The 22684-nt window shown below is 40.0% G+C and overlaps 1 protein-coding gene across 16 annotated transcripts in view; it reads left to right on the top strand.

Moving 5' to 3' along the window:
• Positions 1–22684, top strand: part of APBB2 (amyloid beta precursor protein binding family B member 2) — a 355485-nt gene that overhangs the window by 89806 nt on the left and 242995 nt on the right. For 12 of the 16 annotated variants that reach the window (XM_073891567.1, XM_073891573.1, XM_073891564.1 and 9 more), the window contains one exon: positions 12569–12681. The exons of 2 other annotated variants lie outside the window; for them this stretch is intronic. The gene's annotated coding sequence lies outside the window, so the exon portion shown is untranslated. Of the gene's footprint in view, positions 1–12568; positions 12682–19503; positions 19601–22684 lie in introns of all 16 variants that reach the window. 2 more of the 16 variants (XM_073891572.1, XM_073891570.1) reach the window with 1 other exon arrangement.

Genomic DNA, 22684 nt, shown 5'->3' with positions numbered 1-22684 from the left:
GATCCAGATGGTTTTAGTTTTCCACCGTTGGACATGTTAAAACTTTGAAGACACAGAAGTACTATTCAGTAAACTGCTTCTTTCAGCAACTTCTCTGATGTCCGGGTGATCTAGAAGCCTGGGTGTCCTTTCAGGAAGAAGCAGTTAACTCTGAATTAGTCACTCTCTGTGCGAGATCAGGAGCTTTTCCTTTCATACCAGGGGGCAGAGAGGAATTTTTTTTCTTTAATGATTTGATCTTTTGTAAATATGTGACTTTTCATTTGATTTAGGTTCTGAGAGTCAAAGGTTCTAATAAAATGGTCAATATGGCCAACAAATCTATAGGAAGAAAAATATGCACAAGCCAGTTTTAGGTGTTATTTTCTTGAGTGTGGTTCCTGTAAGAGTCACTCAAGCTAGATGGATGGTAAAATGAATTTTCCTCTCCCCCTTTTTCTGGAGTCTGGATGAAAACTGAGACCTGTGGCACATTCCTGAATGTTCTTGGCCCCAAGTTGGAGGCCTAGCTGAGGACTCGTGGGGAAAACAAAACTCTATTTTCTGTTTATGGCTATCAGCCATGTTGTAAAACATAAATGTAATTTATTTTGCTTTAAGGTCAAAGAAAAAAAGTCCTCTTGAACTTCCCCATTGGTTTTCAAGAACCAGAACAGCATATTTTTTTTTCATGGCTTTTGCCCACAGGTAAGCTATGCAGCAGAGAATCACTCATGTGGTCGTGAGCCACTGGATTTGGGGAGCCCCCACGGTGTGAGGCATTGTGTTAACGTTTAGGAGCTATAAGCATGAGTGAGGCAGTGCCCTGTTCCGGAGTCGGTTTATATAATTCTGCTGGAAGATTGGCTGCGTGAACAGACATGTGGCCTGCAGAGGAAGGAAGACCTGCCTACAGGACGAGGAGAGTGCCGTGGACAATTACAAGGCAGGAGAGGTCCTGTCTTTGCAGCTGGAGAGAGCAAAAACACAGCTGCCACCAAGCCAGGCCTGGAAGGCGCCCCGGTGGAACAGATCCGTGGTGGCTTTGAAGGAGTTCTGACTTCAATTATAAGCTTCGGTTTTCCTCATCTATAAAACGATGCTATCTTTCCCACCCATACCACAATAGTTTTAGGAGGCTAAATTATAAAATGCACCACCAACAGTAAAATACTCTTAATGCTATTACTTACTGTTGTGCTTAATATTACCAGGTGGTGTCTTTTAAATATTTACATGTCTGAGATGCTCTTCTGTAGTTTTCCAGGAGGGTGAGCTCACAGTTACCATTACTCATGGTGACTTATTAGGCTAGCTCTACTCAGGAAGGTCTTTCTGTGTGGGAGTCTAGCAAATCTCACAAATGTAGTGGAGAGAGTCAGCTCTCTAGTGGGGAGAGGTCCCTGGACAGAGAAAGGCCAAGTTCGCGTCTTTAGGGAAGAACCATATGTGGGGTGGTTGAGTGTGTTAATGTGCAGATGCCTGAAGTCCTGGGTTTGAGATGGCCATACAGAAATTTGGGAATTAGGACTCTGTGATTTTTTTTTTAAAGAAAATAAGTATCAACGCTTAAAAAATATATATATATTTTTAATTTCCTAGAGTCTTTCTGAGACTTGAAGAACTTTGAATTGACTTAGAGAAGTAGGAGATGCGGTAAATCCATTCCTGGGAATGAATAAAATGTCGTGAGTTAAGCTGGAGAACTTGGAGCCTGAAATATGTTTGGATTGTATGAGGGGAGGGATATAAATGCATGAGATTAGGTTTAAAAAGCATACGCCACATGTTTAGTCAGAGATCTAGTTCCATGTCACTCCCCAGATAGACCCCATGTATGCATCCCCTTTGCTGAATAGGACTGGCCCACCCTTTGGCAGTTTATGAGCCAATCCAGAAAACCAGCCTCATGGTCATTCTCTTTTTTTCCTTTTTTAAAATAGACTTTATTTTTTAGACTATTTTTAGATTTACAGAAAAATGGAGAAGATAGTACCCAGTTCTGTACCCCCTCACCTCATTTGCCCATTATTAACGTCTTATGTTAATATGGTACATTTGTTACAATGAATCAACCAATAGTGATGAAACCAAAGTCCTTAATGTGTTCAGATTTTCATAGTTTGTACCTGGATCAAAAACTGTCCTTTTTTACTCCCCGCCGTGTTCCATCACTGTTTTGGACAGTTAGTGGCTTTCCACTAGTTTTGTCTATTGAGCGAATAAACACATCAGATGCTCTGCCTGCCTTTAAGTTGTTAGAGTGTGGCAGGGAGGGATCCAACCCACCGTGCAAATGACATGCACCTTGGTGTTGGAGAGTTTGGAAGCAGAGAGGACTACGTTTGGATGAAGCCCGACACTGCCTGTTACTACTCTTGTGACTTGGACAAGTCACCCAGCCTCTCAAAGCCTGTTTTCTCACCCGTGAGAAGGGGGTAGTAGCAGTTCCAGCCTCACTGGGGTAGGAATAGAATGAGTAAGTGAAAGAATGCACGTGAGAGTGTGTAGAGCAGGGCCTAACATAGGGAGCTGTCGGTCAGTGTCAGCTTCAAGTTTGACCATGCGGGATGGACTGTGCTAAGTGTGATGAGTCAGAAAAAGATGATGCGTAAAGTTGCGGGGCGCGGGGGGAGGTGGATAGGAACGTTTTCCTGGGGAAGGCAGCATTTGAGATTGACCTAAAAGGATTAAGTCTGCTCTAAGCAGAGGTACAGTGACCGTCGAGAGAAAATGCCAGGTTGAGAGACTGTAATACACAAAGGTACGGAGAGTGGGAAGGCTTGGGAAAATGTCTTCTGGAGGAAAGAAAATTATTTGCTATAGGTGGACCATAGTGTAAGGGGGTAGGACAGTAATACGACAAAGCAGATAAAACTGGGAGATCATAAATGTTTTTGACCGCTATCAATTTATTTATTTTTATTTTTCATTTTAAATTTCAATTCAATTAATTAACATATAATGTCTTACTGGTTTCTGAGGTAGAGGTCAGCGATTCATCAGTCTTATATAGTACCCTGTGCTCATTATGGACTGAGAGAAATTTCAACTTTTAAAAGTTTTCAAATATAGAAAAAAGTAGAACAAATGAATACCACAGTGAACATCCATAGAATCTCCATCTAATTTTAATAATAATAATTCTTTTTAAAAGATTTTATTTATTTGAGAGAGAGAGACAGTGACAGAGAGCGCACAGGTGGGAGGAGAGGGAGAAGCAGGCGCCCCGCTGAACAAGAAGCCAGATGCTGGGCTGGATCCCAGGACCCTGGGATCATGACCTGAGCCGAAGGAAGACGCTTAACGACTGAGCCACCCAGATGCCCCTAACTTTAATAATTATTAACATTCTTCCCTATGTACTTCATTAGTATAAATTTTCATAGGTTATCTTTTGTTGAGCCATTTAAAAATAAATTCTAGATATCATGACATTTTACCGCAAAATACTTGAGCATGCATCTCCAAGAAATAAGGAAACTGCCTTACTGAATATCAAAAAATAAATGTAAGTCCAAATAGATTCAGATTCGCCCCATCAAGATGATGACTTTGATGTTAGTTATGAAATTTCAAGTGATCGCATTTTTAAATAACTCCGCATCTGTCTACTCGTCTTGAGTAGACCAGCACTAGACTCATAGAATTCAGTAGAGATACAGTGACATGTTGATTTCGGTTGAGCCCAGTGTTGAAACTTGCCCCATGTGAAAAGACATCCCGAATGGTTCTGTGTAGACACGCAGAAGTGATTTTTGGTTCCGTTGTCTTGATAAGCCTTTTGGACACTCGGTTCCAATCCCTGTGGGTAATTTCACAGTGAGTTTCACAATATTTCTGGAAGGCAAGAAGTCCGTCAGTACCGCGGGTGGAATTGTGGCATGAATGCCTGAAGCTTGCAACGGGAAAGTCATCCCTGGAAGTTGGAGGAGATTTAGAAAGCAGAGGAAGCAGAACCTTGTGAGTGCTGGGGTGGAGAGCCTCCTTCTTTGGTTTTGGCCCACCCCGATTCACAGACACCTATGGCTGGGCAAGTGTCTGAATTGTTCTAAGTCCCGGGGTGGGTGTGCAAACTTCCCCCTCCCCCCGGCTACACTTCTGCGACTCACCGAATATACCCTGGCCGGCACTGAGACTCTTATGTGAGAGAAGGAGATGGGTATTGAGGAAGGTTCTCCTCCAAAGGGGCACCCTCTCATTGCCTTTTCCTAATGACATCTCCTTGTTACACTGTGGAAGTGGGGCTCCTCTGGGAATAATTTCTTTCCGCCTCACTGGCAGGTGCACGGTGAGTGCTACATTAAATGATTCCGTTTAGCCTTGTAGTGGAACCCAGCCCACCCTGCCTCTTCTGGGGGAACCGTATTTCCACCTCTGTTTGGACTTTGATGCCGTTCCATTGACCCACTTGGAAAAGATCCAGTATGTAGTGCCTGCTTGTTTTTCCTTCTGTCCTTAATTTGGGTTGCCTTTTATTGTCTTCCAACTGAATGGATTCTTTCTCTTTCTTTTAAGGGAAAGGAACCTGAGAAAAACAATGCTTGTGATTGTTTGTTAAGGATAATTGCTGTTTTATGTTAATCTAAGTGTTAAAATGAGGAGATAGGGAATTGCTAATTCACCAACCTGTTCTCTCCCCAGTCTAGTCCTTTTAAGTATATTTGTTGCTTAAATAAAGATATAGCCGTGCAGAGTGGAAATGTCCAAATGTACAGTTTTTAAGTGCAATTGTATATATAGGATTTAAAATTTTATTTCCATCAGCAAGAATCATGATAAAATTCTTGGAAATTATAGAAAAGTGGAAAGGAGAAACCTAGAGATAACTAGCATTAACACTGAATTTATGTCTCGCTATTTTAATCTACGTGTTACATCTCTCTAAACGGGCAGACTTTCACTATACTGTCTAGAACTTTTTGCTCCTCAAATGTGTGGTCCGTAGATTCAGCGTCCTCGACATCTCTTGGGAGCTTGCTAATGCAGAATCTTGGGCTCTACCCCAGAATCATAATTTGAATTGAGTGATATTACATATACATTAAAATTTGGAAGCTCTATAACGTGGTATACTCAGGGCAGCAAGTGAAGTGGATATGGCTCAAAGAGCCAAGACCTGTGCTCTCTATTCTTCTCCATTTCCCCTCTGTCACGTTTTCTTAAAATAATTCACCTCATATGTGCTAAAGCTAAAAATGAGGTCTCTCTCTCTCTCTCTCTTTTTTTTTTAGTAAGACATAGCAACCCTGTCAAGAAACCTAACTGTCTCACACATAAACATTTCATTCCATGAACATTTGTGAAAGGCTTCCTGTGTTCTGGGTCCACACGTAGCAGTCCTGGACCCTGCAGGTAAGGCTTGCATATCCTGCAGGAGAAGCATATGGAGGGCAAGGAGGATTGAGTAGTTGCTCCTGCAGGGGTGGAAGTCACCAAGAAAAATAGTCTCTGAGCTGAAGCTTGAAATATAAACCCGTGAACATGAGTTATGAGTATTGCTAGGCTCTAGAGAGAGCACAAAGTTGGATGAAATGGGTCCTTTCCTTCGAGGATCTTCCACTTGATTTAAGGCCAGGGGATGGTGTTTAAAGCTGTAACTAACAATATGAAGCCCCTTGGTGTTAGGGTCGAACTAGAAGGCCAGGTCTGAATGTCAGCATTACAACTGTGATCTTGGGCACATTGTCTCCCCTGAACATCCATTCGTCTGTAACATTGGGATAAAAGAATATTTCACAGACTTAGTGATTTTTTAAATGAGATAGCATAGCAAAGCACTTACCTCCAGTGGGTGTGGAATTGATACTGTATGAGAAAGATATTTAAAAAGTGCCAAGTGAGTACCATAGACAGAAGTTTTGAGGAAGAACAGAGGAAAGAGAGGCCATTCACCTGGAATCTGAGGGACCGTGGCCAACATGGCCTTGAGGATGCGAATGAGCAAGAGTGGGTGTGGGGGATGGGCCATGGGAACCAAAGCTGCAATTTTGAGACTGGATAGACTAAAAAAAGGGGTCATAGAAACGAGGGGTCAAGTTTGGTGGGGAGAGTTCTGTTTAAACCCATTAAACTTGGGGTGCTTCTGGGATGCATGTTTGTTTGCCTCCCGGGCTTGTCGCTCCCACGGCCTGTTGTGCGCTTGACCAGGGCTGGGGGTGACTGAGCTGCTCAGCCTGCCCGCGGCAGGGTTTGCTCAGTAGGAAGCTTGCAGAGACACTCTCTCTGGCTCAGTGGAAATGGCCACACCCACACAGGCTTTCTCACCAGGAAGGGAAACAAGGCAGAATGTTATTTATTTATTTATTTTTTAAAAAAGATTTTATTTATTTGACAGAGAGAGAGAGACAGAGAGAGCAGGAACACAAGCAGGGGGAGCGGGAGAGGGAGAAGCAGGCTTCCCGCCGAGCAGGGAGCCCGATGCGGGGCTCGATCCCAGGACCCTGGGATCCTGACCTGAGCTGAAGGCAGACGCTTAACGACTGAGCCACCCAGGCGCCCCACAAGGCAGAATTTTAAAACCTTGAGCCCTACCTCTTCTTCACAATCAGTGGAGGAGAGCAGAACTTCTCTCTTGCTCATGTTTATCGTTTTCCTTGAGTTTCTTTTTCAATCTCCTTCGTCCCAACTAATGATCATTAATCAATTGCTGCAGAAGAGAAATGAATTGGAAGAAGTTTCTTGAAAGATAGGCTAAGTGCTGTGACACCGGTGGACTATATACCTATCTGTGTCCGTTTGCTTTCGAGTCATTTATGATCTTTATACAGAGTAGATCTAGCAGCCCGCAAGTAATCATGGTTACTGGTTTTTATAGATCACAGCTAGCCTGCCACATAAAATGCTAACATTTTGCCAGATTTGCTTTATCCCTGTCTCTGTGTCTTGTCTGGCTGGCTCTCTACACGTGCACACACTTTAAATAATTTTTACTGAACCATTGAGTTAGTTATAGAGATCATAACCTTTTTGTGCCAAATACTTTAACACATATCTACCAATACAAGAATACTCTTCCACATAACCCGTTTTACCTTTATCACTAAGAAATATTATCTAATATATAGATAGTATTTGAATACTTATTTTACTTTCCCCAGTTATTCCAATAATGTTTTTTATAACTATTCCTTTCCTCATCTAAGAATCCTCAACAATCATTCATTGAATTTTGTATCTTTAGTTTTCTTTAATCTAGAGCAGTCACCCTGTTTTTGTTTGTTTGTTTGTTTGTTTTATCATTCATGGCACTGATATCTTGGAAGATTTCAAGACAGTTGTCTAGAGGAAAGTCCCACAATCTGGATTTGTTTGATTGTTACTTTATGATTAGGTACAGATTAAGCATTTTGACAAACATATGACACAGTGATTGTGGAGACACATGGCATTCAATTGTCTCATAATTGATTATGCTAACTATCACTTGGGTAAAGTGGTCTGCCAGAATTCTCCATTATAAAGACACCCTTTCCCCTAGGCAAGTGATAAGTAATCTGTGGGGTGATACTCTGAGATTGTGTGAGTATGGTGATCCACAAAACCCTTTCCCTAATGGTTTCAGCATCCATTAATGACCCTTGACTGAATCAATTATTGCCCGGGTGGTTGCAAAGTGGGATTTTCTATTTCTGCTATTCCTTTGGTATTTTATTAGCTGGCCTTCTTCATAAAGAAGAGCTTCCTGCTATCCCCTATTTCATGAATGTCTGTGGATTTATGGTTCCTTTGTTTTATTCAGTATATTCTAATTCATCCATATCATTCTTTTTTTTTTTTTGCTGTTGTTCAAACTGTCCCACATTTGGCCAGTGGGAGCCCCTTTGAGGTGGCTCCCGTGTCCTTTTGTCATGTCTGCATTAATATTTGAGCATTTCCTTAGTTTCTGGCATAGTAAGATATTCTAGGCAAATTTATGCTGTCCTTGCCCCAGGCCTGGACCCAGCTGTTTCTGGAATGAACTAGGGTATTTAGAAGCCAAGATCTGGGTGCTCAGGCTTTTCTTTAAAAATGCGTATGATCTAGAGAAAGTTAAACGTCAGCCATCATTTGTTTAAGCTCTCCCATCCTCCAGTTTCTGCTAAAGTATTCCCATGGAGCCACTGGTTATCTAGACGTTGGAAGGAAAGAATCAGTTGAGAAGAAGAGGCCATGAAAAGGGAAGGTCCTCTGGCTTTGGACCGGAGGTGGCACAGTGAGGCGAAAAGGGAAGTGAAATGGTGCCAAAGACCAATTTAAATTATGTTGGAATTCTGCCCAGGGAGTGGCTAGAGAGCCCCAGGAAATAATTCCTGCTTGTTTTCTAGGTAGACCGTGAAAATTGGTTGCCTCTTTTTTATATCCAGTAATGCTAAGAGAGCGTATTCCCCTGAGCTATACATGTGCTAATTCTTAGAGCAATTTAAGAAATATAGTTTCCATCCTGAGAGTTCCTAAGTGCTCTGTATTTTCAGGGTCAGCATGTGATCTGCCGAGATGGATGTATATTTCAGCATGGCCTTTAAAAATTAAAATTCATACTTTTTATTTTGAATATTCACAATTGAGTATAATATCTGACTTGATGTACTGATTATAATATCTGGTTGCAAATTATTGGAGGTGCATATGTGCAGCATTTTAGGCAGCAACTTGTGAGACTCAGAAGCCAAGAATTTGCGTTATTTTCCAAAGTAATCAGCATGTATTTGATACGATGATAGAGCCTCTCAGAGGTATCTTGAATCGCCTCATTTTTTGGAACTCAGTATGTCCTCTGTGATCATTTTCTATACATAATAACGAATTTAAATGTTCATTTTGCCTTTTCTAGTCTTTAAAACAAAACACGAAGCCAGTAGCTTTCGCTTCCATTTGATAGGGAACCTATGAAAATGCTTAAAAATACCAAAGCAAATTAGAAACATAAGGGTTTTGTTTTTGTTTGGTTTTCATCAAAGTCAGCATTTGTGGAAGTGGAAGAAAACAAAACAAAAATATAAAGACTACTACATGTATACTTTGTCCAGCAGGAATATGGTTTTTATTCCAGTGTGTATGCTGAATGTTACAGATGCTTTGTAGTTTTATGAAACAGAAGTGCACACCCACACCCACAACCACTGACTTTGTAATTCTCAGGACGTTCTTGAGAATGGAGAGTCATCCTCTTAAAGCAGCTGTTCTCATGGGCTCCTGGCTGTGCATTACACCGGGAAGGTTAAACTGAAAATGGAAAGGAACACATTATTTAAATGTGCTGCTAGACGAGCATAGGTGAGTGAACTCAGGTGTGTTGTGGCCACATTGTCCCAAACTGTCCTGTGACTCCTGAGTACCCTCACCATTCAGTTCTTTTGTGATATCCGTGTACGGGATCAAACTAAGGGCCCTCATGACTAAGGAGTCACCGTTTTTGGCAAATGGACAATTTTCAAAGTCAAGGTTCGTTGTTATTGGGAAGATCTTAATATAACTGAGTTCTTTTGGAACTCATAAAGATCAGCCTCTGTCTCTTGGCACTTTCTATTTAAAACTCACCAAGTGGAGCGGTTATTCCTACGCCCAAGTCCACTGCCCCTTGTATTTCTTTAATCTTGATCTTGTTTGAGAGGCGCTTTATCCAGAACACAATTTCTTCATTCAGAATGAAATTTCTTTCAGATATTAAGATGGCTTATATACAATTATATAACTTAAAAAAATCTTCTTTCATCTGGATTTTACTAAATCCATGACAGTTTTAGCCAGTAAAAGCAAATTATATTTTGGCCTCTGTAATGGATTTATATACTTTGAATGTCCCTGTTGGGACTGTGTTTGCCTTAAGTTGTGAGATAGAAAATACTCTGAAGGGTTCAGTTATGAGACTGGGTCTGTTACAGCTTATGAAGGAAGCTTCTGGTGTCCTTGTTCTCCGGCTGGCCTTCACTGGCTGGATTCACATGTGAACTTAAAGTGGGGATAAAAAGAGGTTTTTTCCCATCAGTTCTATTTTTATATAGCATATTGTTCTTTGTGTGTTTTTTTTTTTAAGATTTTGTTTATTTATTTGAGAGAGAGACAGCACAAGCAGGGGGAGGGGCAGAAGGAGAGGGAGAGGGACAAGCAGACTCCCCGCCGAGCAGGGAGCCTGACGCTGTGCTGGATCCCAGGACCCCGAGATCATGACCTGAGCCGAAGTCAGACGCTTAATGACTGAGCCACCCAGGCTCTCCTTAGCATATTGTTATTTGTAATTGTAAAAGTAGATGTGGTTATTGTGAGAAATTTGGGTACCACAAGAAAATGCAAAGAAACTAAAAATTATTTTACTCTAATTTCATTATCTCTAATTAGCACCTATACAAATGTTGACTTTCCCCCCCCCCCTTTTTTCTAGCTACAGATACTTTTAAACAAAATTGGGACTATACTGAATGTCTTGTTTTATAGTCTGCATTGCCAGTGAACGCTGCTTAGAAATATTTTCCCATTTTATGAAATGATTTACGGATTTAGAAAAAACTGTTTACCCATTGTTGGGCATTTATATTTTTAAAATTGCTTAAAGTCATGTTACTTATCATAGGAAAACTTCTTTGTTCATACACATCCATACTTTTTATGTATATCTTGGACTTTTTAAAGGATAAATTCAGAGTCTTTTTTCAATTTACTGGATTCAAGGGGTGAAAGTAATTCAGTTCAGTTTGTCATTTCCAGTAATTACAGTTAAGCCCTCTTGCCTGCCAGGATCTGTCTTTATAACACCATCATCTTGATCTGTGCAGAATGGTGTGGTAGCACCTTATTTATCTAACACCATTAGGGAACTTCTCATAAAGAAAATTTTCACGTAACTCAAACTGTCCCTTAAGTGTCTACACTTGATAATTATAAACATTGTGAATGAGAATCTTTCTAAAATTGTATTACATATGTTGCTATCCTCTTTGACATAATGAAAAGCTCTAAAAATCACAATTTACCCCCTTCTGGTTCAAATCACAAGCATCTTTATAAACACTAGTTATCGTATAGTCAGTTCTGCTAAAATCCGAGACAGGTGTTTCTAAGACCCTCCGTGCTATGCAAAATCATGCAGTAAAACCCACAGCACTTATGGGAAAAATAGGGTCAGGGCACAACACTCAAAAAGCTTTATCAGTGACACATTAAAAAAATAAGGTAGGAACTGAATAAAAATTGTAGCACAATTTTACACATATTAGGTGGTTAAGAAATAAATAGTACAATCAATATGACACTTTACCTTGACAAAATCCTGATGTTTTCTTGCAGACTGAGGCCTTCCAAAGGTTGCAGGTTGTGAGTTATTTGAAGTGGTGGAAGGAGGGTTCCCTGAAATCAGAAGGAAAGTCGGGGTGTAGCTCATAGCACTGGTGGACACTGGGGTCGCCCGTAGATGTTGGAGGCATGGGCTTTGCACATCCTGCATAGCTTTACGCAGCTGCATTCTGCCTGGGTGCAGTCTTCTGCTAATACCTAGGGTTTCTTGCAATGAAATCATGCATCAACAAACGTGAGATTGCATAGCAGTCTTGGAACAAACAGCAGAACTGATTGTACCGAGTGGTAAGACAGTGATGTCAAGGGAATGTTCTTCTTTTCTCTATCCCTACTAGAGTGAATACGTGTAGAACGCTTATGAGAAGAATCTGGCATACGAGTGAGCATCGTGTTAAGTGTTGGCATTCATAATGACAATAATAATAATAATAATAATAATAATAAGTGATGCCTGTTGTTGTTTGTGGGATTCTGTTTTTCAGCTATGACTGTCTCCTGTAACATTGCTTCCTGCCTCCTTCTAATTGACCTATTTCTCAGTCTCTTGTGGCTTTTAAATGAGTTTATTGTGCTTAAAATTACATCTAGCATAAGGCCCTGGGGGTAGGTGGCGGCGTGCCGACTTTCAGTTACGGTTTACCTGTGGCATCTGTTTTACCTACTCAAACTTTGTCATCTCGTGAATTATTACCTATGTATTCATTTGTGAGATTGTTGGGGAAGAAACTTCGGTTTCAAATGAGGATATTATAGTATAGAATTTTCGGATTTTCTCTTTGATTAGAAAAAAACAACTCACTTCTCAGTCCCACCTGCAAAAGTGAAGCGTGCTTAAATGAAACCACGAGAAGGTTGCTTACAAGTTGTTGGTGATTTTCTTTCGGTTGTTACTGTGCATTTCTACTTACAACCATTTCTGTGCTTGTGAGATGAGCTTGTCTTTGGAAGGTGGAGCAGGCAAGTGTGACTTCGGAAGACCGTCCCTCCCAAGCCACAGTATAATTAGAAGCCCAGATCCTCCCTCGGTTATTTTTTATGACTCCCCGAGAAGGACAGTTTTACCGTGAATGGTTGCCAAGAAGCCTTTGCTGGATCCTCCTTTAGTGGTTTTAATAAGACAATGGATCAAAATACCATCTTGATTTAGCAGGCCTTATTAGTATTGTTCTGAAAGAAAAGTAACTAACATGGCTCATCATTTAGATATTCCAATGAAATGTGTATTCTAATTATGCAGAGAGACCCTGAATAGCAAGGGGGTGTCTTGATTTTTAATTTCCGAGCTGACTTTGAATTTTAACTTTTTGTCTCTGCACAGTTTTTAGATATTTGGGCTGCTTGACCTCATTGAGTGATTGCTATTAACTAACAAGACTTTGTGGGAAAAGGGAATTTGCCTTCTGAGCTCTGTACCAAAGACCTGGGAAAAAAGTAAGTAATTTTCTAACTTGCTTTTTAAAAAAAATTCTTGTTATACTTCTCTCAGAAAGTTAACAGTGTGGGTCTGTGGCTTTTCTACTTTTATTCTTTCCTGGCTTTGTAAGTTTTATATGCTCTTACGGATTTGAAAAATGGAAAGGAACTCAAGAGACCTTTTTAAAAAATAAATAAATAAATAAATTAATTAATTAATTAATAAATAGAAGACTGCATTGTGCCAAGTCTTTTGGGTTTCATAAACTGAGTCCCCAAGATTGTGATAAACCTTTTATCAGGTGTGCAGTAGACAAATTAAATTATAAAGGTAAAGCATTATACTATGGTGTGCCAGAAAAGTGAGTCCAGTTTTCTGAGCTTCAAGTATTTTAGATTTTTAGATAGACTCTTTGGTTCTGAATTTTTAGAGTAAGAATGAAATCCATTTGGCTCTTTTCTTGTCTGGAAAGGAAAACAAAATGTGTAATCATTTGTTCAATATGTCCCTCATATAGCTTGGTCTTAGAAGAATGGATGTGTCTGTCAGTTTTATTGTTTTATAGCTTTTTGTTGGTACTTCGAGATATTCTAATTAAGACATGTGTGAATGGTTTTGCTATCTTTTAGAAAAAATTGATTGGGTCCATAAAGTTCAGTTTTATTCCCTGATCTTTTTGAAAAGGTAAAATGGGCCTTGAAGATAATAAAGTCAATCTGCTTTATTGTAGAATTTACGTGGGAGTATGAATGGCCCATAAGAACGTAAGCAAAACAAAACATACACATGTACATTCACACACACACACACACACACACACACACACAGACAGACACACACAAATCGTTTTTTTCTGGCATGTTCCAGAAACAATATCATTGACAATAGGAACCGTTTGTCCATAAAATTCCTAGGGAGTTTCCTAAACTTTGTATGCCTTTTGTCTTACAGTTCTTCTACATTTCTGACTGTACAAATAAGCTAGTTAAAATGTGTCTAAAACAAAATAAGGCAGAAGAGAACTCTGCTCTAGAAGTTCCACAGAAGTATTAAATAGTAAGATCAGATTTCATTGTTATATTGTACACACTATAAATTTGCTTATAATTAAATTGTGTATTATTATATAATACTTATAATAAGGTAAGGGTCATGAATTATGAAGCCTTTTTAGGTTATATAAGATATTTGTACTGAAAGAACATTATACACAAAGAATATACACACACCACAAATATAATTTCTGAGGGCTGTCGATATAAATTCATTGAAAGCAAGGACTTTGTAAATTTTCTCCAAAAAGTTTTTTAATGTTACAGTGAAATATTTGCAGTAGTGAAATGCTATTGTCAGTGGCATTTTAAAAAATGATAGCAATTTATTTAGTTGAATTTTATATTCACATATTAACCTTAACATAAAGGAAATCCTATGTGGTATAGTTATTATTCCTTCTTGGAACGGTATTTGAAAGAGGATTATGTTGGAAGTCATTAGTCTAGCCACAGAAGTGGAATGAAAAGGGCAAAAGATTAATTTTGTGGGCTTCAGGATCCAGGTATTTGATGTTTAGATTGGAAATATAACTTAGCCCTCCAGAAGGTAAGCTACTGAAACGGTCTTTAAAATAATTTAGCATCTCTTTAAAATTTAATGTAGTCTCTGCTGAGGTATTTTCCTTCCCTGTACCAAAATACTCCCTTTGTGCCATTGTTGTAAAAGTTGTATTTCCATTTTGTAGAGGCAAGACATCTGTAGGAACTCTGGTCACAATAATAAGCTAAAGACAACCCCTGTGTTACCAGAGGGACCAGGGCAAAAAGATCCCTGCTTCCTAAAACTGATGGTATAGGTGAATATTTATATGCACAGAAGGCTGTGCATAATTTACCTTTAGGTTAAAAAAAAGAAAGAAAAAAAGAAGGTTATAATGCATAAGTATGCTCTGTATAAATCCAGTCCTGAAGGAACTGGTTAGGTGGAAGGCAACATTAAGGGAGAGGCAGGGCAGGGGAGAAGGAAGGACGTCCTTTCTGACAGTGACAAAAGTCATAGGGAAATGTTTCTGACCATACTTTGAAAACTGGAGTGGGTACTTAAGTGTATCAGTGATTTCTTTAGGAGCGAGGCAAGCACAATTTTAGGAAAAAGCCAGAACCCGAAAGAACCTCCACACTTCTTTTCAGCATCTTTGCATCCTCTAATTTTATTTTTTCTTAATTGCATTTGCATTTTATTTAATTATTTAAGGTGGACTTCTGGACACTTGAGTCTGTAATGCTTATAAAGTATAGATGCCCTTTTGAAAAATTAGCCATGGATTATTTTAAAAGAAGTAAAAAATAGCTTCTCTCTTACTGTTCTACTGAACATGTGCATACGTTTCTTTTTATGTCAGTACTGAAAGAGGATTCTGTTCTTCAAACTGTTTGGTATCCTGTCTTTTTCCACTTAACAATAAATAATGAATCCCCATGCTAACAAATATTTATCTACAATATGATTTTTAGTGAAAGTAAAACAATCGGATCTTAGCTTTTTGTTTAATTTGAGGCCATCGTGGCTTTCTGTTACAAAGGAGAATACATATGTGAAATACAGAGTGTGAATTTTCCATCTGCAAACAGAGAATAGACTAGGATTCGCCTTCTGTACTCTCTACAGTGCTTACTGTAACCAGACGTGTTCTGAATAGGAGGCTCGTGGGACTAGATGGGTATTCAAAACTCTGTCACTGTCTGACAGGTATGGTGTATAAAGCACTGTGTCTTCTTTGGTCCCTTTGTTATACTACCAAGAGTGCAGGTGACACGTTCCTCCTGCTTTGCTGTCTTCATCAATATTTCTGTGCCGAAGGAAGAATTCCACCTACATATTTCTCCCTCCCGAGAAACTCTAAATTTCTCAAATGAGGTGATGGGTACAAAGGGAGGAGCATTTCAAAGACTTTGGACTAGAATTTATTGGAGTAAATTGCAATCGAAATTAATTGGAGTTGCAAAATGTTTTCTAGCCCTTTGCATACTTTCTCAATTTTAAGTTCATTTATTAAATCAGCATTCGGTGTGCAACTACTATGTACCAACCACTGTGCTAGGAGCTCCCTATTCAGAGATGAGTAGATATGCCCTTGCTTTCGAGGAACATAATTTGAGTTTCAAATTCAGATTCAAATAACATTTATTCAGCCTATACCATGTGACAAGCTGTGGGATGGATGCTCTTAGATGAGGTCTTTGATTACGAAAATTCAGTAATGGTCCTTTCTGACCCATTCCCTCCAAAATAAATTATAAATAGAATTTTCTAATCTTTAGGTTTTTTTCTTCCATTATATTTTCTTAAACTTCTAATACCTGTGACTACTTGTTAAGTTAAATTAATAAATGGAAAAAAAAGGGTTAAAGCATTTAGTTGATAAACTTTGAGCAATAATTGTAAAAACATATATATTTTTTATGCTTGAAAACCTGTATACATGTAATGTAGTCATACTTTCTTCTCCTGGAGTAATTCTTAGTTCACGTGATACAATTGAATGTACTGAGATTTCATGCATTCTGCCCATAGAGTGGCTTTAGTGCCTGAGCAAGTGTGAAAGACATAGCATGGAGCCATTTGATTTTCCCAGTAATTCTTGGGGTAGGGATTATTGAAATTTAGGGAGGAAGGTAACTTGCCCACACTCACTCAGCTAGAAAATGTTTGAGTTAGGATTCTGACTCTGACCCATCTAACGTCAAAGCCCATGCAATATCCTCCTGACTCCTTCGAGGTGGTGGGGAGCTAGTAGACTCACAGATGCCTTGGGTTTGCTGAGGAAGGAGCAGTCATTTCAGCTGAGGAATCAGGAAATGTCTTTATTGCATGGAAGAGCTGTCCCTGAGATAAATCTTGTGGGCGTTATAAGACAGGGAGGAGTTGGAGGTCATAGTAGGAAAAGCACGTGCTGAGGTGCAGAGGAATGGAAGCTCGTGGCATTTTCCGGGAGTGGCGAGAGCTCTACTGCGGCTGGGGTGTGGGACATGGTGGAGAGCAGAGTTGGCTCTGAGATTTGAAAAGCATTGGTGCCAGAGTGAGGAGGGTCACATGTGTGCCATGCTAGAGGCTTGGGGTTTCTAAGTAATATATAGCCATAAAAATTTTAAGGTAGAAGAAAGTTCATAATTAGATGGGAGTTTTACAAAAATCACCTGGGTGGCAATGTGGAATGTAGACTGAAAAAGAGAAAACGAGACTGGAGCCCCAGGGCCGCCATGTGAGGTCGTGCAGATTGTTCACTGCAGAAGGGAATGTGTGAATGGTGAGTGGTGGGGACTAATAACCATCTGCCACGTTACTCACAAACTGTGTGCTCTTGGGTCTGGGCCTGCCTAGAGAGGGTACCTTTTAAAATTTGCATAACCAAATGCTCTACTTGCCTTTTAATTGCTTTTAAAATAATAGAAGAGATTACACAAAGAAATAACCATGTACCCTAAGGCCTAGGAGTCTGGAGGTGGACATGGTGGTCTGTTTACTAACTATATGACATTGGGCATGTTCCCCATTCTCAAACTCTATTTCCTCATCTTTAAAGGAGGGTTGATAGGAGCGTCTTGTGGCTCAGGCAATTAAGCGTCTGGCTCTTGATTTTGGCTGAAGTCATGATCTCTGGATTGTGAGATTGAGCCCCATGTCAGGCTCCACGCTGGGCATGGAGCCTATTTGGGATTCTCTCTCCCTCTTGCCTCTGCCCTCTCTATAAATACATACATACATACATAAGATTTGATAATAGGATTTGGCAGGGCCTTGGACAGACTGGTTAAGGGGCATTGGTAAGAGAGAGAACTAGACACGGGGGACGGAGAACTAGTAGGTCTGGGACTGGAAGCCACTCAAGTTAACTTGAGAGTGTGCTAGGAGCTGTAGTAAGGGTTTTAAGATTTTATTTGCCTTAATCCTGTATCAGTTCTGAGAGGTAGATGTTATTGTCCCATTTTAAAGATTTTGTAAATGAGGCTCAGGGAAGTTAAATAACTTGTCTAATTTCACCCAGCTAGGGAGGGGTATCATTAAGACTCGAACCTGGGTCTATGTGACTCTCATGTTTATGCTCTTAACGACTGTGCTATGTTTAGGAGTAATCTTTTCTATATGTTGAACTCCCTTAATACCCTACCTGAATCTCTCTGATAAGATTTTCTGATTTTATTTTTTATTGTTTTTAACTTGAATTGGGTCACAGTTATTTACACAATGTTTTGTTTAATTCACGAGATGGGAAGATTCTGAGGACTGGGATCAGTGTCATTCATTTTTTTGTTTTTGTCTTTCATAACTCTTTGCTCAATAAAATACGTGTTGATAAGATGAACAGTCTCTTGGGGCGCCTGGATGACTCAGTCGGTTGGGTGTCTGACTCTTGATCTCAGCTCAGGTCTTGATCTCAAGGTTCTGAGTTCAAGCCCTGTGTTGGGCTCTGCACTGGGCGTGGAGCCTACTTTAAAAAAAAAAAAAGATGAATAATCTCTTAAAATTTTTCTGTCTCCTAAAATTCAATAATTTTTTTATTATAATGTAAAGCCTCAGTTGCAGTTATAGTTAAGTAGAACTTAAAAAGGAGTCAGTGGATTTTATTTGATATCTAGATTGATTGCAAAAATAATTTGTGATTTGCTGTCAAAGACTAAGTAAGGCCAAGACTAAAATTGCACTTCTTTCGAGTCCTATTTGGAAGCTGAAAGCTGTGCTTGCTGCTTCAGAGCTGTGACAGCTCTAACACTCAGATGTCTTAAATGGTATTTATGAGTCCATAAAAAAATGTTACCCTGCCATTCATGCAGGTAAGGACCTCCTTTTGCAAAAACACATGAAACCCTGGAGCTGATGGTCACTCTCATTTGGTCCCAGCTGGACTCAGACAACAAAGAGAAGGGCTTTCCTAGTTCAGGGCCGATGATGAGAGGCCCTGGGGTCAGACTACCTATGTACGCATTCTACTTTCTTGGTTTATGAACTGTGTGGCCCTTGGCAGGAAAGCATCTATAAATGAAGATGGTTAAGAAACCAGGCTGTGGTAATAGGTTCATGTGCCTGGTTCATTGGGAATCTAATGGGAAAAAAATCTGCATTCAGGCGAGAGCCACTTTTGCTTAGATATTCTGTAAAGAAGGGCAAAATTGGGGCGCCTGGGTGGCTCAGTTGGTTAAGCGACTGCCTTCGGCTCAGGTCATGATCCTGGAGTCCCTGGATCGAGTCCCACATCGGGCTCCCTGCTCGGCAGGGAGTCTGCTTCTCCCTCTGACCCTCCTCCCTCTCATGCTCTCTGTCTCTCATTCTCTCTCTCAAATAAATAAATAAAATCTTTAAAAAAAAAAAAAAGAAGGGCAAAATTGTGAGCTTATGGGATGGAATCAGGCATTTCATTATCATAGGCCATGTTTGCCCCAGGGTGACCCTTTGCTGTAAGGACTGCATCTACTTTTGTGATGAATTCTAAGGGGGGAGTTTAAGCTTTGCTTCATGCTCTGTATGCCCAAGGAGAGTAGGAAATGATGGCTTTTTTGAAAAAAGGAAAATAGGGACTCCTGTGTGGCTCAGTTGGTTGAGTGGCTGGCTTCAGCTCAGGTCGTGATCCCAGGGTCCTGGGATCGAGCCCCATGTCGGGCTGTCTGCTCAGCAGGGAGTCTGCTTCTCCCTCTGCTGCTCCCCCTGCTTGTGCGCGCTCTCTCTCTGTCAAATAAATAAATCTAAATAAATAAATGAATGAATGAATGAATGAAAATGAAAATGTTATTTGAGATCAACATTGCCTCTGGGCTTTGAAAAACTCTGGAGTTTCTTTCATCTTCCAGGAAAGGAGCATACGTGACCTGGGAGAAAGGAAACCAGACCCCAGGGAAGTTTCCTAGCTAGTCTCTTGCCCCTGTTACTGGAAAAGAGGAAGTCAAGGTCTGTAAATAGCTCCCCTGGCCTCGGCAGGCTGTTTAAATTCAGGTGCGCTGGAAGCGGAGCACTGGGTAGCTTCTTATCTTCTTACTCCCAGTGGCCCCTCCTTCGCCTGAGGGGAAGTGAAATAGAATGGGTCTCAAAACAGTGCTGCACGGCAAAAACAAGCGTGCGCCTTTCTGTCACAGAGTTTATTTTCTTTCATCAGTGTGAAGCAGCACAAAGACTCATGATGTTATTCTCCTTTGAGGTTTTATATTTGAGATCACTGGGGAAGAGCAAGCCAGCTGGATCAAAATACTCTTCAGACCCAATCTTGTTCTTGTAGTTTTTACCTGCTTAGCTTTGCGCTTTAAAGTACAGGGCAAACTTGGCCTTGTCCATTCTTGCCGGGGAAAAACTTGGGTTATCAATAAATGCTGAATTTAAAAGCCCTTTCCTGGGTTACCTGCCCCCACTCTAGGACTCCTGCAAAAAAAAAAAAAAAAGCTTCAGCCTGCTGTAAGCTCGTAAGCCTTTAATACTTGGATGCTTTGGTAGGGAAAATAAAATGGGATTGTACACCCTTCCCTTTTACTTCTGAACTAATTGTTGTTTTCCTGCATTTAAAAGCAGATGTTAAGCTTTTCCTTTGATGTTCAACAGCAGACAGACTCCAGTTGTGTATTAGAGCTCTTGATGCGTATCTGTTGTTTGAATGAAGATCAGCTTTGGCAAATTAGATTTTGATGGTTACATTTTGATCTGGAGCCATAGAATGGAATAGCAATTTATTCTTTATTCAGTACACATTTCTCGGGTTCCGGCTGGGCCCTCGACGTAAATTGTTTTTCAAATTTCACAAATACCACAAAAACCTTGCCAACAAGATGGTGCTATCTCTATTGAATAGAGAAGAAAAATAAGGTATATAGAATGATTAGGGCTATTTTATACATAAGAAAAATAAAGCCTAGGGAATGATTAGAAACCTTGTGCAGGGTTGCATTGCTATTACATGGCTAGGAATTTGATCTGGGGATTTTGGCTGATCTCGAACCTGTTACTCCAAAGGCGCTGCTTTTTAAGAGATCATCAATGGAACAAAAATGTTGAGCTCATATCGGGAAAAAAGTAGTTAACCATGAGGCCCTCATCATTTGCTCAGTAAACATTTATCGAGTGCCTGTTTTGTGCTAGATACTCTGCAAGGTGCTGGAGGTTCACTGGTAGGCAAGACAGAATCCGTTTGTCACCAGCTTGATGGAGGAAATAGGGATGCAAGAGTGTTTGCTCCCCTCAAAAGCAGTGTCTTGGCTGGGAGAGCTTTTGTAAGGTTTTTTAAGATGTAGAAATTTTGACACCTAAAAAAATAGTTTATTATTCTTTTACATCAGTGCATATACTAAATTACCTACAAATAAACAGAGAGGTGGTTCACGAGACTACTTTGCAATTGTACTCATGGCTTGAGCTGCTTAGGATATGCAGAAATGGAGGTTGGAGAAACTGTATTGAGTTTTAAACAAAGTGTTGCAAACAAAAATGTGAACAATTACCTGGCAAGGACTATATCCAGCTTTGGATTCCCCATTTTAGGTAGGAGGTACTTAGCATAGTACCTGGTATGTAGTGAGTACCCAGTAACTGGTTGATTAGCTCAGTGATGGAACGTAAAATAAGGAGAGGGGACAGGAGTCTCACAGGAAGGGGGATAAGTTAAGGTAATATCAAGGAGGAGTGTGAGGGTGGCAATAAAATAAACCAATAAGTAGGTAAAGGGAGCACAATGACATGTGCTGGACTTAACCCACATGTACAAACTGTTTGAAGAGTCAAGGTGGGAGGAGCTATGTTTAGGGAATCTGGAAACGCCATTGGGTTTGGGTGCTTGAGAAAGACTGCATCCTTCCCCTTTCCCACCGTGATCTTGATTTCAGTTTTTAAGACTTTAGGTTTTTTTTTTTTTTAAAGATTTTATTTATTTATTTGAGAAAGAGAGAGCATGAGCAGGGGGAGGGGCAGAGGGAGAGGGAGAAGCAGGCTCCCCACTGAGCAGGGAGCCCAACTCAGGACTCCATCCCAGGACCCTGGGATCATGACCTGAGCCGAAGGCTTACCTGACTGAGCCACCCAGGCACCCAAGAGTTTAGGTTTTTAAGTCTGGTATTTGGTTCTTTAATAAATTGGGTGACCATATGTGTCTGTTTGCTGGGACAACCCTGACTCTGCCTATTTCCTGTTTACCATTTTCGATAATGCCCCCTTTCCTACACAAGTGTCCTTGTGTGGATGGTAAGTTACATGGCCACCCTACTAAGGGAATTTGGTGACCTTCTGTGTCTTTAAACAGAAATCTTACAGCATTCAGACTCCTTTGATGAATTCACCTAATGTGGATGTAGTATCAGTAAAATGACCTGTTAGACTAGTGTCTGATCTATTATAATAAGTAGAAAGGAGAACCAATGAGTGGTAACTGAAAAAAAATCAGATATTGAGCAAAATAAGCTGATTTTGACAAAACGGACTTTAATTACAACTAATGGCTGGCATAGCCATAACAGAAAGGGCATTTAAAGGTTATCACGATGATGGGTTAGTGTTTAGGGAATCTGGCATCATTGGAGAAAATCATGTCATCATCACTAGTTTTGATTTAGCGTCTCACTGTTTCCACAGCACTGGTAATTTAATTCAGATGCATTTTCATTTGTTCTCTGAGTAGAAGGTAAAAGAAATAATTTCTGAGAACAGAGGTTTTTGTTGGAGGCTTAAAGAAATGGCTGGAGGGAAAATTGTTAAATTCAGATTTTTCCCCTTAAATCTACTGTTAAATTGTGTCATTTGTTGAAAATGGTGGTAATATTTTAATCCAATGAGACATTTGCATAGGGACTCCCAAAACTTTAATAGAACATACGTTGAGGTTTTTCTCTTGATAAATAGGTTTAAATTGGTTTTATAGTTCATATCCATGGGCTTTGAAGAAACAGACTAATACTTTGTCATACAGATATATGTAAAAGTTTTAGGTATTTAGGTAATGCTTGACAGTGATTGCAGGATGGGAGTTGGGTGGAGGATTAAAATCATACTATGACCACC

Source organism: Callorhinus ursinus, unplaced genomic scaffold (genome assembly GCF_003265705.2).
Source record: "Callorhinus ursinus isolate GAN/ISIS: 27379988/994484 unplaced genomic scaffold, GSC_fseal_2.0 scaffold4, whole genome shotgun sequence".
Lineage (NCBI taxonomy): Eukaryota > Metazoa > Chordata > Mammalia > Carnivora > Otariidae > Callorhinus > Callorhinus ursinus.
This window is presented reverse-complemented; position numbering and strand designations above follow the sequence as displayed.